At 36.5% G+C, this 13,186-nt stretch overlaps 1 pseudogene; it reads right to left on the bottom strand.

Annotated features, from left to right (window-relative positions):
- The window catches only part of LOC141507314 (small RNA 2'-O-methyltransferase-like), a 49,704-nt pseudogene extending 36,879 nt beyond the window's left edge, over positions 1-12,825 (bottom strand).
- Positions 12,826-13,186: the final 361 nt, after the last annotated feature.

The raw sequence follows: 13,186 nt of genomic DNA, 5'->3' as shown, positions 1-13,186 counted from the left end.
TTTTTATTAAAAATGACATCAAAAAAAGAAAAATTACTTCAACATCAAATTTTTACTAAATATTATCATAACTACTGTGATAAAGGAAAATTTATTTGATGACAGAATCAGATTATGGAAACAACTATTGAAATGCTAAGAGCATAAAACAGAAGATGTCCTATTAAAGTTGCTTTAGTTCACACCAAAGAGGATCATAACATTCTTAAAATAATATATTTCATCCTAGCATGGGTCTTGAAAATGGCTTTCAATATGTACCATATTTCCCCATGTATAAGACACGTCTAATTTGGGGACCCAAAATTTGAAAAAAAAATGTATTACATAAAGTTATTGAACTCAAGTTTTATTCATCATAAAATTCAAAGGACTCCTGGTCACTGTCAAAACTCCCATCTATTATCTTGTCCTCATCTGTGTTTGATGATGAACCCCTGTCTTAGGAGAGGATATAACTGCTAGCCTGACTCTGCTCTGGTCTGGGGTTGATGACAAGCTCTCCCTAGGCAAGTCTAGTGCCTGGACACATGCTTAGTCCATTCTGTTTCATGAACCTGAAGCACCAATTGTATTCTCCTTTGAAATCAGTCACTTTTTTTCATCAGAAATTCTTGCCCCATGCTTGAACCATCTTTGTGGACACAATGGCCCTTTGCTCTTCAATCTACCTCTTCAATTTCTTCTCTAAACCAGGACATTTGGCTGACTTGCCTCTTATGGCCTTCTTCTGCCAGGACATTTTCAGGAGGATTTCTTCTTCCTGTAGCCAGTTTTAGATTTTTTTTTCTCAGTAGGAGGAGGATCAAACTGATGTTCAGCAGCACAATTTCCATTCACTTTTGCAAACTGGATCACTTTGAACTTGAATTCAGCACTGTACAAAAATCTTTTCTGAACCATTTCTGGGCAGAAAGTGGCAAAACATAACCAGTAACAAATGTGAACCAATGAGCACAAAGACAGCAAGCATAAAAAGTGGGAAATGCAAGTAAAAAAAATCAACAACCACTGTATAAGACGCTCTCAGTTTCAAATTTTTTGAAAAAGGGTGTATCTGGGGGCAGCTAGGTGGCGTAGTGGATAAATCACCGGCCTGGAGTCAAGAGTACCTGGGTTCAAATCTGGTCTCAGACACTTAATAATTACCTAGCTGTGTGGGGCCTTGGGCAAGCCACTTAACCCCTTTACCTTGCAAAAAACCTTTTAAAAAAGGTGTATCTTATACATGGAAAAATATGGTAAGTGAATTAAATATTAAAAATCTGAGGTTTGGAGGTTGTGGTTGTTGGGTTTTTTTTCCCTAACAAAAACCTCTGTATTCAGAAGGGAGAAGTTTCCTCCATTTGCCTTCTGGTTCTGCAACACCTTCACTCCTCAACAAAATCTCCCTTTTCTGTATGACAGAAATATAGCAGTCAAGTGCAGCTACTATACCCTTAAAATCTGCTACTGAATTACAATTAAAATATTGAAAAAACTGAACTAAAAATTTCAAAAATAAAATGGTTTTGGAGGGGCTCCTTTTTGCCTCCTTTTTGTAGAAACTATTTGACATTTGCTAAACTTTTCTAAGAAATAGTAATGGTAATAGTGAGGATTGGTCTTTAGTTTTGTCCACTAGTCAATTTATGAAGTCAGCAACTTGATTAAACTGGTTGGGTTGACACTATGGTACCTTATCATTTCCATGACTTCCACTTTGGAATTAAGTTATTTTTTATCCTATTCTTATACCAGATGTTCCAAAAGTCTTATTGCAGTTTAGATTATACATTGTATTGCTATTAATAATCAGTCATTACCTGTTGATTTAAGTAATCTGGTTTTTGTTGTTCTTCTGCTTTATTTTTGCTGATTTTTCAGTACTTGCTTTGTTCAATGGCTTCTTGATCCTCTTCTTGAAGAAAGTATTCATGATAAAAAAAAAGGTTTCTGTATTGTCTACTAATCTTTAGCATATTTGACTTCCTAATTCTAAGCCGTATTTTTCAGGGTTTTGTTTTTTCCCACCATCTTCCCTGGTGCTCACAAATAAATAGATATCTACAATGTGTCTGTTAATGTGTCAGGCCCTGTGCTAGATGTTTGGGATTTTGGGGCGGGGGGAGATATAAACAGTTCCTCCCTTCAAGGAATTTACCTCACTGAGGCAGAAACAACACTCACATGGATACATAAATACAAATTATATGCAAAACTAAATCTGAAGGAAATAAATTCAAAGTAATTTGGGGCAAGGGAGCTCTAACAACTTTGGAGTGGAAGGCAAAGATGACCCTGGGTCTTGCAGGACATCAGAGGATGTACTGGGTTCCGCTTTGGAACAGATTCCATATTGGTCATCAGATAGCCAGTCTAGCTAAGTGTATGGATGATCAGTGTCAGGGGGTTGACCAAACACCCATGGATATAGGACTTAGGGTAATTATTATTTTGGCCACAACCAAACCAGGTAAGGAAGAACCATTTGTTATGTCCCTATTTTGCAAAAGGCACTGTGCTAAGTCTTTACAAATATCTCATTTGATTCAATAACCCTGGGAGGGAAGTTTTATTATCATCTCCATTTCTGAAGTTAAGTAGCTTTTTTCAGTCATGTTCAACTATTTGTGACCCCATTTGGGGTTTTCTTGGCAAAAAATATTAAAGTGGTTTGCAATTTCCTTCTCCAGCTCATTTTACAGAAGAAGAAACTAAGACAAAGTAAGATGATTTGCCCAGGGTCACACAGCAAGGCAACATGTGAGATCAGATTTAAACTTGACTTCAGACCCAACACTCTATCCACTTTAGTAATTAGCTGTTCCCTTCTCTGTGTACACACAAGAAAACTGAAACTTAAGGACTTAAGGATGAGACCACAGGTTAAGTGACTTGCCTAGAGTTACAAAGCAAGTGGTTGGATTTAAACAGATCTTCCTTACTCTGGATCCAATATTCTATGTATTCTGCCATCATGCTAAGGCTTGAAAATCTTATGGTCTGCTTTTATGGAAGGAATACCCCCCCTCCAGAGAAATAACCTGAAAGCCAATAGGAGAGTGGTAGAGAGAAGTGGGGAAAATGTTTTTAAAATAAAATCTGAGGTTTTGATGTAGACTGGAAAGAACTTGTTTAAAAAAATTCTTCAGGGAGGGAACATAAATGAAGACTGAGTGGTCCAGACTTGGATTACTTGAAAGCACAAATGAAAATCACGAAAATATTTCTCACATCATCCACTTGCAAAGTAACACCAAGGATAACATTGCTTGAAAAATACTTTGTACCTGTTTGGCACTGTTGAAACTGGCACTCTTGCAAAGTCTGTTGGCAACCTTGTTCCAAGGGACATCTAAGTGGGAATCAAAGGTGCAAGTCTGTGTTCCAGTATATTACATAAGAGAAAGTTCTTCACAATAGAAGTGGGAATCCAAGTCTTATTTCCTCAGATAGGCTCTCTCTCCTCCAAACCCAAAGACATCAACTTCTGGGATAAGAACTCACTATTTGACAAAAATTGTTGAGAGAACTGGAAAATAGTATGGCAAAAACAAGGCATAGACCCACATCTCACACCCTATACAAAAATAAGTTCAAAATGGGTACAGGATTTAGACATAAAGAGTGACACCATAGATAAATTAATAGACCTAGAAAAACTCTATCTATTGGATCTATGGAAAGGGGACAAATTTATGATCAAACAAGAAATAGAGTAAATTATAAACTGCAAAATGAATGATTTTGACTATGTTAAATTGCAAAAATTTTGCACTAATAAATCAATGCTGCCAAAGTTCAAAGGAAAGCAGAAAGCTGGGAAACATCTTCACAACTAGGAGTTCTGATCAAGGTCTCATTTCTAAATTATATAGAGAACAATATCAAATTTATAAGGTTACAAGTCATTCCCCAATTGATAAATGGTCAAAGGATATGAATAGACAGTTTTCAAATGAAGAAATTAAAACTATTTATAATCATATGAAAAAGTGCTCCAAATCATAATTTATTAGAGAAATTCAAATGAAAACAACTTTGAGGTATTGCTTCACACCTATCAGATTGACTAAGGTGAGAAAAAGGGAAAGGATCCGACCACTCTGGAGAGAAATTTGGAATCATGCCCAAAGAGCAATAAAACTGTTCATACCCTTTGATCCAGCAATTCCAATTCTAGGTCTATATCTATCATAAAAAAAATGGGAAAAATTTCTACATGTTCCAAAATATTCATAGTAGCTCTTTTTGTAGCGGTAAAGAATTGGAAATTAAGGGGATACCCATCAATAATGGCTAAACATGTCTTGGCACATGAATAGTATGGTTTCTATAAGAAACCATGAATGGTCAGACTAGAGAAGCATGGAATGAGTTAAAGGATCTGATGCTAGCAAAGGGAGAAGAACCAAGAAAATATACATATTAACAACAATATTTTGGGATGATCAACCTTGACAGAAGCAGCTCTAGAGAACTAGGATAACCCTATTAGACTGGCTATGGACAATGCTATCCCCATCCAGAGGAAGAAAAACAAACAAAAAAACCTTCAGAATTTGAGGAACCCTTTTGTAAAAATTATTTCATGTATCTCTTTCCCTTAATCCTAATTTCTCATACTACAAATGACTAATCTATAACATGTTTATCAAAAAATATGTATGGACAATGTTAACCAGACTGTTTGCCACTGAGGGAAGGCAGGTGGGAAGGAAAGGTAGAAGGAAATTTTGTAATAAATATATATATATATATATATGCATATGAATGGATGTTAAAAACCTTTCATAATATGTATTTGGAAAAATAAAATATCAATTTAAAAAAAAGACAGCCTCTCCTCTAGAGTCCTCTTTATGCCACTAGAACTGTTCTGGGTTGGTCATAAACTCAAACTTGGGAGGAGATATCAGGCCACATCACAAAGAGAAGAGAGACTAAATTCAGTTTATCCCACCCAGGGATATGTTAAATATTTAAAAACTAGCTAGGGGTATGTGATTAGAAAATATGCCCATAACACACGTTTAAGTTTAATTTGATTTATTCATATTTTCTTCATCACATTCTTAGGTCTAGACAAGCAAGAAAATAAACTAAGCCTTGATTTATATAGTGTTTGTTAATTTCTCAGATGTAAATACTTACATTGAAAATTTAACAACCAGATCACTTTCCAGATAAGAGATGACACCATCACACCTGAGTTACCATCTCATCAAGGTCCTCTGCTAGAGAGAAGAAAAATTCATAATTGCATTAGTGAAAGGGAAAACATTAGTGAAAGCATTAGAGACCTTTGGAAGTCCTAAAGATAATAACTGTTATAAAATCTGAGATAGAGGCTTAATAATTGACCTACCAAGCCTGACCAAAAGCCCACTTGATACAACTTGATAAAATTAATAATATAATGGAACTTATTCACAGAGCTATATCAGTTAAGACAAAATCACAGTGACCTAGAAAACAAAATGAAACAATATGGGACATTGTCAGAGAAACCAGAGCATATAAAAATTGTAAAATGAAGGCAATTGCCACCTTGTAAGCAGGTCTGGTTTTCCATGTGATGTTTGGAACTCTGGGAAAAGAGACTGCAGCTGAAAGACATCTTAGAGATCACTTAATTCATTTCCCTCATGTTGAAGATAAGACTTGCAGTGATTTGCTTAAGGTCACACAAGCAGGAAACAGCAAAGCTATAATTAAAATCCAGGTCAAACGACTCTAAATCCTTTCTGCTTTTCAAAACCACCTTTCTTTATATGTGGAAAGAGCAGTGGATAGAGCACTGGTCTTGGAGTCAGGAGGTGGGAAGTTCAAATCCAGCCTCAGACACTAGGCACTTCCTAGTTGTGTGATTTTGGGCAAGTCACTTAACCCTGATTGCCTTGCATCCTGAGCCATGTCCAGGCATCCTGATTCATATCTTGTCATTGGACCCAGATGTCTCTGAAGGAGAAAGTGAGGCTGGTAACTTAACACACTCCGCCTCACTCAAATCCAATTCATTTGCTTGTCATAGCATCACCTCCCTGAAGTCCTGGTCTTATTTTTGAGAATGAAGAAGGAAGCATCATCTTTTATATGTAACTATAACAAGTTTTAGTCCTAATACAGTCTGTCAATTAGAGTCAAAGTATCACCAAGAGACCAAAAATCGTAAAAGTTATAATAAGCTGCTGCAACATACTTGATCAAGGATAGCTAGCATTTATAATATATCACTTGACAGTTAAAAGGCACATTCCAAATATTATCTCATTTTATCTTCATAATAACTCTGGGAGATAGGTGGTATGATTACCTCCATTTTGCAGATGTGGAAAGTGAGGCAGACAGAAGTTAAGTAACTTGGGCTGATCACGTTAGTGTTGTTATAAAATATGCAATCTGTTCTTTGGGGGGGGCTAGATGGTGCCGTGGATAGAGTACTGGGCTTAGAATCAGGTTCAAATCTACTGTCTACTATAGATATTTACTAGCTGTGTGACCTTGGACAAACTCTGTTTCAGTTCCTCATCTGTAAAATGAGTTAGAGACAGAAATGGCAAACCAATTCAGTATCTTTGTTAAGAAAATCCCAAATAGAAGTTGCAAAGTGTTGGTTTCAAATGAAAAACAACTGAATAACAATCTATGCTTTAAAATAAATATTAATTATATAATGATAGTAACAAGAGTAATTTCTTTCTAGTAAATTTTTATATAATAACATTTCAAAGACATACTAAAAAAACTATAATGCATAGATAGAGGACTGTATACATATGTATGTGTACATACATATCAATTTATGAAATCTGTCAATTACTACTCAAATTTTTGCTATATGGGATAAAGCAAAAGTGATTTATGAGGAACATTTAAATCCCGTGGTAGTGGTTGACTAAACAATTTCCACCTCTGGCTCTTTCTCTAGGTCTTGCTTCTTTCCATTCTCCCTCTGATCTTTTCCTCATTTTATCTCTTAGCTCTTTTGAATCACCTTTCAAATATTGAAGGTTGTGGCTGGGTTCTTCTGTTAATTCTACTTCAGTTAATTCCACTGCCAAGAACTGATTAGTGACAGGAAAAGTGGGGGAGAGGAGGAAGTGTGGGAGGAGAAGAGGAAGGAAGGCAGTCCCTTGATAGCCCCCATTTCATTGCTTTCTTCTGCCTCCATCTTCCTTCCTTGCTTCCACCCCAAGCCTGTTTTTTGTTTTGTTTTGTTTTATTATTATTTTTTTAATCACGATATGAAGATTTGGCTGTGAATAGAACAATGAAAGTGAGAAGTGGGTGGAAAGCGTAGGAAGATGGGTCCCCAAAGGGCCATTTATGAGTAGAATGACTTCTGAAGTCTCTATGGTAGAAAGCAGGGTCTCAATCCAGCCCCAGAACAGGGAGTAGGAATATATATAGTAAATGCCATAATGCTAATAGCTGACATTTATATGGTGCTTCAAGGTTTATAAAACATTTTACATATATTATCTTCTCAGTTGATTCCTACAACAACCTGTGAGGTAGTGAGTGGGTGGAGAAAAGGTACAGAGACAATTGTTAAGCCTCCTCCACCTGCTATCCCTCCTGAATCTTTCATTATTGGATCATTTCAGAAGGATTAATTTCATTAATGGATTATTTTAAATGAGGTCATCAAAAACCTGGAAGGGGCTTTAATGGACTTTTTTTTTTTTACAATCAGGTGGGAAATATCAGCCTTAGTAGTGGTAAGGATCAGAATCAGTATTCAATCCCAATGTTTTTTCCATCATACCCTACTGCCTCTGAAAAGGAGTCTAGCTTAGGGCTCTTGTGTATATGAGTACAAGCTGACTATTTCTATCTATTCTCAAAGGGCATAAGAATGGACTGACAAAAGGCATACGTTTACACATGACTTCCAATCCTAAGGACTGAGTCAAGGTTGATTTTTTATTCCCTTAGTTCAGGGATTCTTTACCTTATTTTTGTATATTGGACCCCTTGGGCAGGCTGGTGAAGCCTATGGACTCCTTGGAGTGATGTTTTTAAAAATACAGAGCATTTCAAAGGAAATCAATTCTTTCAAAATATTAAAAACAAAAACAAGCCCAGGGTTTCCAGGTTAAGAACCTCTGACTTAGGGAATTTTCCAGGGTAGGTTGGGGATTGGAAAGCATTCTTACCTGGATGGTGGTCCATTCCAGAGAACAGCTATTAGATTTTTATAATACTGGTGTTATGTAGAACCTACCCTGTCACTAGGAGATCCTTGGCCTGAAGGCTGACTTTATATTCCTAATAGAGCTATTTATAATGAGAAGGAACCCACAGGAGTCCCTAACATGATCAATCTGACCAGTCTAGTCTCTGAAATATGGTTCTGAACAACTATTCTATTCACAACATTCAGGTCAGTCTTGATTGATACAAAGAAACCATCAGGTAGAGCCAAGGCCTGAATGAAGTATTTAACCTAAAGTGTCTCTCTGAATTCTTTCACTGGTTTGATTGTTTTGGCTTTTAAAAAGTACCATTGTTTTCTTGTATGTGGGTTGTTTTGTTTCTTTAAAAGACATAAAATTCTAAATTTTTCTTCCTTTTCACTATTGCTTGAATTTAAAAAAAATTCAAATTGCATCTGTGCTTCATGTTTTTAAAATAAAAGGAAAAAATGATTCATAAGGTTCAAAGTACATATAGTAGTCATGTAAGAATATACAAAAACCTTCCCAAAATACATTATTTCTCCTATAAAATGACTTAGCTCAAGAACCCCAGATTCTGAGTGAAGACAATGAGTGAAGACAAAAATTCACTTCTATTCAATTCAGTTCAATTTAGTTCCATTCTGTTCAGGATATATTTATTAAGCACCTACTATAAAATAGACACTGTACTAGGTACTGGGGATACAAACCCCAAAATTAAATAATCCCTACTCTCAAGGAGTTTACAGTCTATTGTAAACAGGTACATCAGTAAGTGCATATATGTGTATAATATATGTATATGTTATGGGGAGCTAGATTACCCAATGGATAGAATACAAGACTTGGAGTCAAGAAGGCCTGAGTTCAAATCCAGTCTCAGAAATTTGCTGGCTCTTTGACCCTGGGGAAGTCACTTGACCCTGTTTGCCTCAATTTCCTTATCTGTAAAATTAGCTGAAGAAGAAAATGGCAAACCACTCTGGTGTCTTTGCAAAGAAAACACCAAATGGGTTTTGAGGAATCAGACATGACTAAAATAAGCAGGTATATCTATCTATCTATCTATCTATCTATCTATATGTATATACATACATATATATGCATCATTCATACAAATGTCTATACCTGCATGTGTGTATATATATATATATATATATGCATACTTACATATATATTATTGCAAAGTCATTTCAAAAGAGAAAAAGGACTAACAAGGTTTGAGGCAGTGCCAGAACTGAGCGCTGGAAAGTCATTCATCCTCATTGCAAGCATTGTGGTCACATAATGGTCTCAACTACTTAACCAACAATCACACAATGAAAAATAGACCTTGTCAGGCATTATAACATTTTACCTCTGGATTTTGCTTTTTCGTAAGCAAAAATAGCCTATTCAAGTGCTCCCCTTTTTTGCAGCGTGACTCATAGGAAGGTGTTTTGTAAACTTTAAAGCACTTTACAAAAGTAAGCCATAAAAATCATTATCTCATCATTGAAGATGGCATGGAACAATGGATAGGCAGTTTGCACTGAAACAGGAAGATCTGGGTTCAAGTTCTACTCCTGACACCTGGTGGTTACATTGACCCAGGGTAAATTGATTCTTACTCCTCAGCATAGCTAGGCACTTCTCCAGGACCACTGTTTCAGAGAAAGTACTTAGGAGTTCCTTAAATCAGTGAAAATATAAGAACTCAGGCCCCAACCATAATCACCAATGTTATTTTTATTTGTTCAATTACTATTATTGCTGAATCTCCCATCCTGTCTCTTAGTAGAATGGCAGATTTGTCTGTTGATGGTCATCATTTCCAAAAGCTTTTCTAGCCGCTCAAAGGACTCAACCATATTGACTTCTTATATTCCTATACTTCCATATTGACTTTAAACATACTGACTTTCTATATTTCTAAGAAAACCAAGACTATGGGGGTGGCTAGGTGGCGCAGTGAATAGAGCACCAGCCTTGGAGTCAGGAGTACCTGGGTTCAAATCTGGCCTCAGACACTTAATAATTACCTAGCTGTGTGGCCTTGGGCAAGCCACTTAACCCCATTGCCTTGAAAAATCTAAAAAAAAAAAACAAGACTGTGAGAGGGAATGGAAAGAACATAGGACTTAGACTTGGAAAACTGGGTCAAGAGTCCCAGTTTGGTTTAGTGACTTATGGGAAGTCTCTTCATTGAGGTCCCCTTTTTTTCTATAAAATGGAGTTAATAATACCTGTTCAATCTGAGTCACAAAAGTGAGGAAAGTTCACTGTCAATTACAAAATAATCCATCACATTCTATGATGGAGGTGAACCATCGCTCTCTGATGGTCAACATTTTTCCTCAATAGTCTGGGAAAAGAACCCAGGAGCTTTGTGGCAAACCATTTAAAAATGCTACCTCCCACTAATAAAGGAGGAATCATAAGATTATAGAGTCAAAACTGGAAAGGATATTAGAGGAATCTAATTTGACCCCACTGGAAAAAGGATAAGAAAAAAAGCCATTCATAATGATAATTTTAGAACTCTATCAAATATGTCAGAGACAAGACTTGAGTTTTGGGTCTTGACTTTGACACATATGGGCAACTCATTTAAACTCTCAATGCTTTAGGCAACTCTCTAAGACTGTTAGATGAAGAGAGAGTATCAACTTTCTTTGGTAGAAGAAATTTCCTTTCTAATGTGTTTTTTATATTAATGAAATCATGGATCTTGTTCCAATCCCTAACCCCTTTGCCCCCCAAAATATTAAACTAATAAAAGGATAGAGTATGGAGAAAGAGATATATATACAACCCATAAATCTTGCTGTTGTTTTCTTAAAATTTTATATGGATCATCTTTTTTTACTCAAAATTTAATATTTTATTTTTCCATTACATATAAAAAACAATTTTTAGCATTAATTTTTAGATTTTTTTGTTCTCCTTCCTTCCTTTCCTCTCCCCCCACTGAGAAAGCAGGGTTGTACATGTGCAGTCATGCAAAACATATTTCCATCTAAACTGTAAATTATAAAGGAAAAAAGTAACCTTATCATTTAACTTGTTGCTTTCAATAAATAAAATAAGATAAAATAAATAATAACATCAGTTACTGATATTTGTCTCCTCTTCTGGCTTGCTCAAATCTAACCAAGTTGCCATCCTTTGACCCAGCTATTAAGAATTTGTGTTGGAAACATTCTGTGAGAACTGGTCATTGATTATGACTACATCAGCTTCATTAAATAATTATAGAACCTTAAATAGTTTTGGTCTAGCATCCAGTTATCTTGAACATTGAAATGGTTCCATCCCAGAGACCAACAGATGGCTTGGCCAACAACAGTACACATACATACAATCAATCTATCAACAAGTGTTTGTTAAATACGTACTATGTACCAGACCTTGAATTATTCACTATGTCTAATGGGAAAAGAAAGATAATCCCTTTCCTCAAGGAGTGCACATTCTCTGCATGCCCTACATATAGATCTCAGCTTTCACGAGCAAAGAGAAATTGTAAAATTGGTGGCCCGGAAAGAAGTGGGTGTGAGGGCATGTTTGCTTTCCCTTTATCCTCAACACACCTCATTGAAGAGGGCCAGTGCATTTAAGGACTAGCACATTTTCACAAGCAGATAAAACATTCTCTAATAAAATGCAACCTTTTAACAGGAAATGGAAGGTTAACCTCCATATACCGACAGCATGTGGAAGATAATAATTTGATAATAGCCATTCAAACTATGTGGTAACTACCATCCTGGTTCAGAAGTTTAGAGAATATTAAACCCACATTTTTTTCCTGTTCTCTTTCTACCTTAATTTACAGATAAGGAAATTAAGATCCAAAGAGACTAAATGATCTATCCAGAGTCACAGAATTGGTACAATCACATATGAGGCAGGATTTTAACCCAGATCACCCAAACTCCCAAACATAACTCTATTTCCTATAGGAGAGCCCATGATATTTAGTGACTGGTTTAGCAATAGCAAACAAACAAACAAACAAAAACCCTACTAACCCACCCACATCAGATAATTATACTCCCTACAAAACACACAGGCACCAAGGATTGTAAACCTTTTAGGGGCTCTTTATCATTTCCTGCCTTTTCTAGAATGAGACTAATTTTCTCCTATTTCAGCAGGATTCAGCAAAGAACAAGAAGAGAGAGAGAGAGAATAAAAAAAAAAGAATGGATTGTAAGCATTATTGAAAAGATTCATGATTAGTCACACTCACTTGAAGGCAAGTTTCTTGCCAGACACTACTGCACTCATTAACAGACCTGAAAGCTGGCACCCTTCCAACAGCTGAGCAACAGCGGCAGGCCTGGCAGGCCCAAAGGGACCCACAAAACCTTGTGTTCTCCCACACCCTGAAGTGAGAAAGGCCAGTTTAGGCATGTCTGGGTGAAATTGGCCCCCTTGATGCCAGCTTGGATCTGTTTGTTTTATGCTCTGAGTTGCTTAAAATATAATTATCCAGGAGCCCAGCTGGTGTTGGGCTGAAGGTAACATCTTTCCATGTTCCTTGGAAACAGTTACCTGTCCAGTGCTGCCATCTTCTACCCTTTGGACTGCCAGAGAGCCTGGCAATTCCGGGCCATGTCAGCCCTGGGTTGCCTCCCACCCAGCAACAGCCGTAAGCTGCTGCCTGGAACATTCCTGGAAGGGCTAACATTTCTTTCCCTCATCTGACTAATAGCAGTAATGCTAACTTATAGTTTTGCTGCATTGGCCCCTGAAGAGCACATTGCTTTGCAAACTTATCCAATTCATCTGCATGGTTTTACAGTGATATCAGGTTGAGAGGAAGGATAAAGTCTCTTCATTTTCTGCTGACAAAAAGGGTTAAGATGCAAAATGCAGAAAATTAATTCCCATAAAGGATAAGCTTAGTAAGGGAGTTTGGGTGTTCTGCTTTCTAGGATGGTGGTCTCTTCACTTAAATTAAAAAGCCTAGTATGTTCAAGGTGCTGTACTAAACATCTTTAAGAATATTGAGAAAAGGGGTGGCTAGGTGG

Source organism: Macrotis lagotis, chromosome 1, assembly GCF_037893015.1.
Source record: "Macrotis lagotis isolate mMagLag1 chromosome 1, bilby.v1.9.chrom.fasta, whole genome shotgun sequence".
Lineage (NCBI taxonomy): Eukaryota > Metazoa > Chordata > Mammalia > Peramelemorphia > Peramelidae > Macrotis > Macrotis lagotis.
This window is presented reverse-complemented; position numbering and strand designations above follow the sequence as displayed.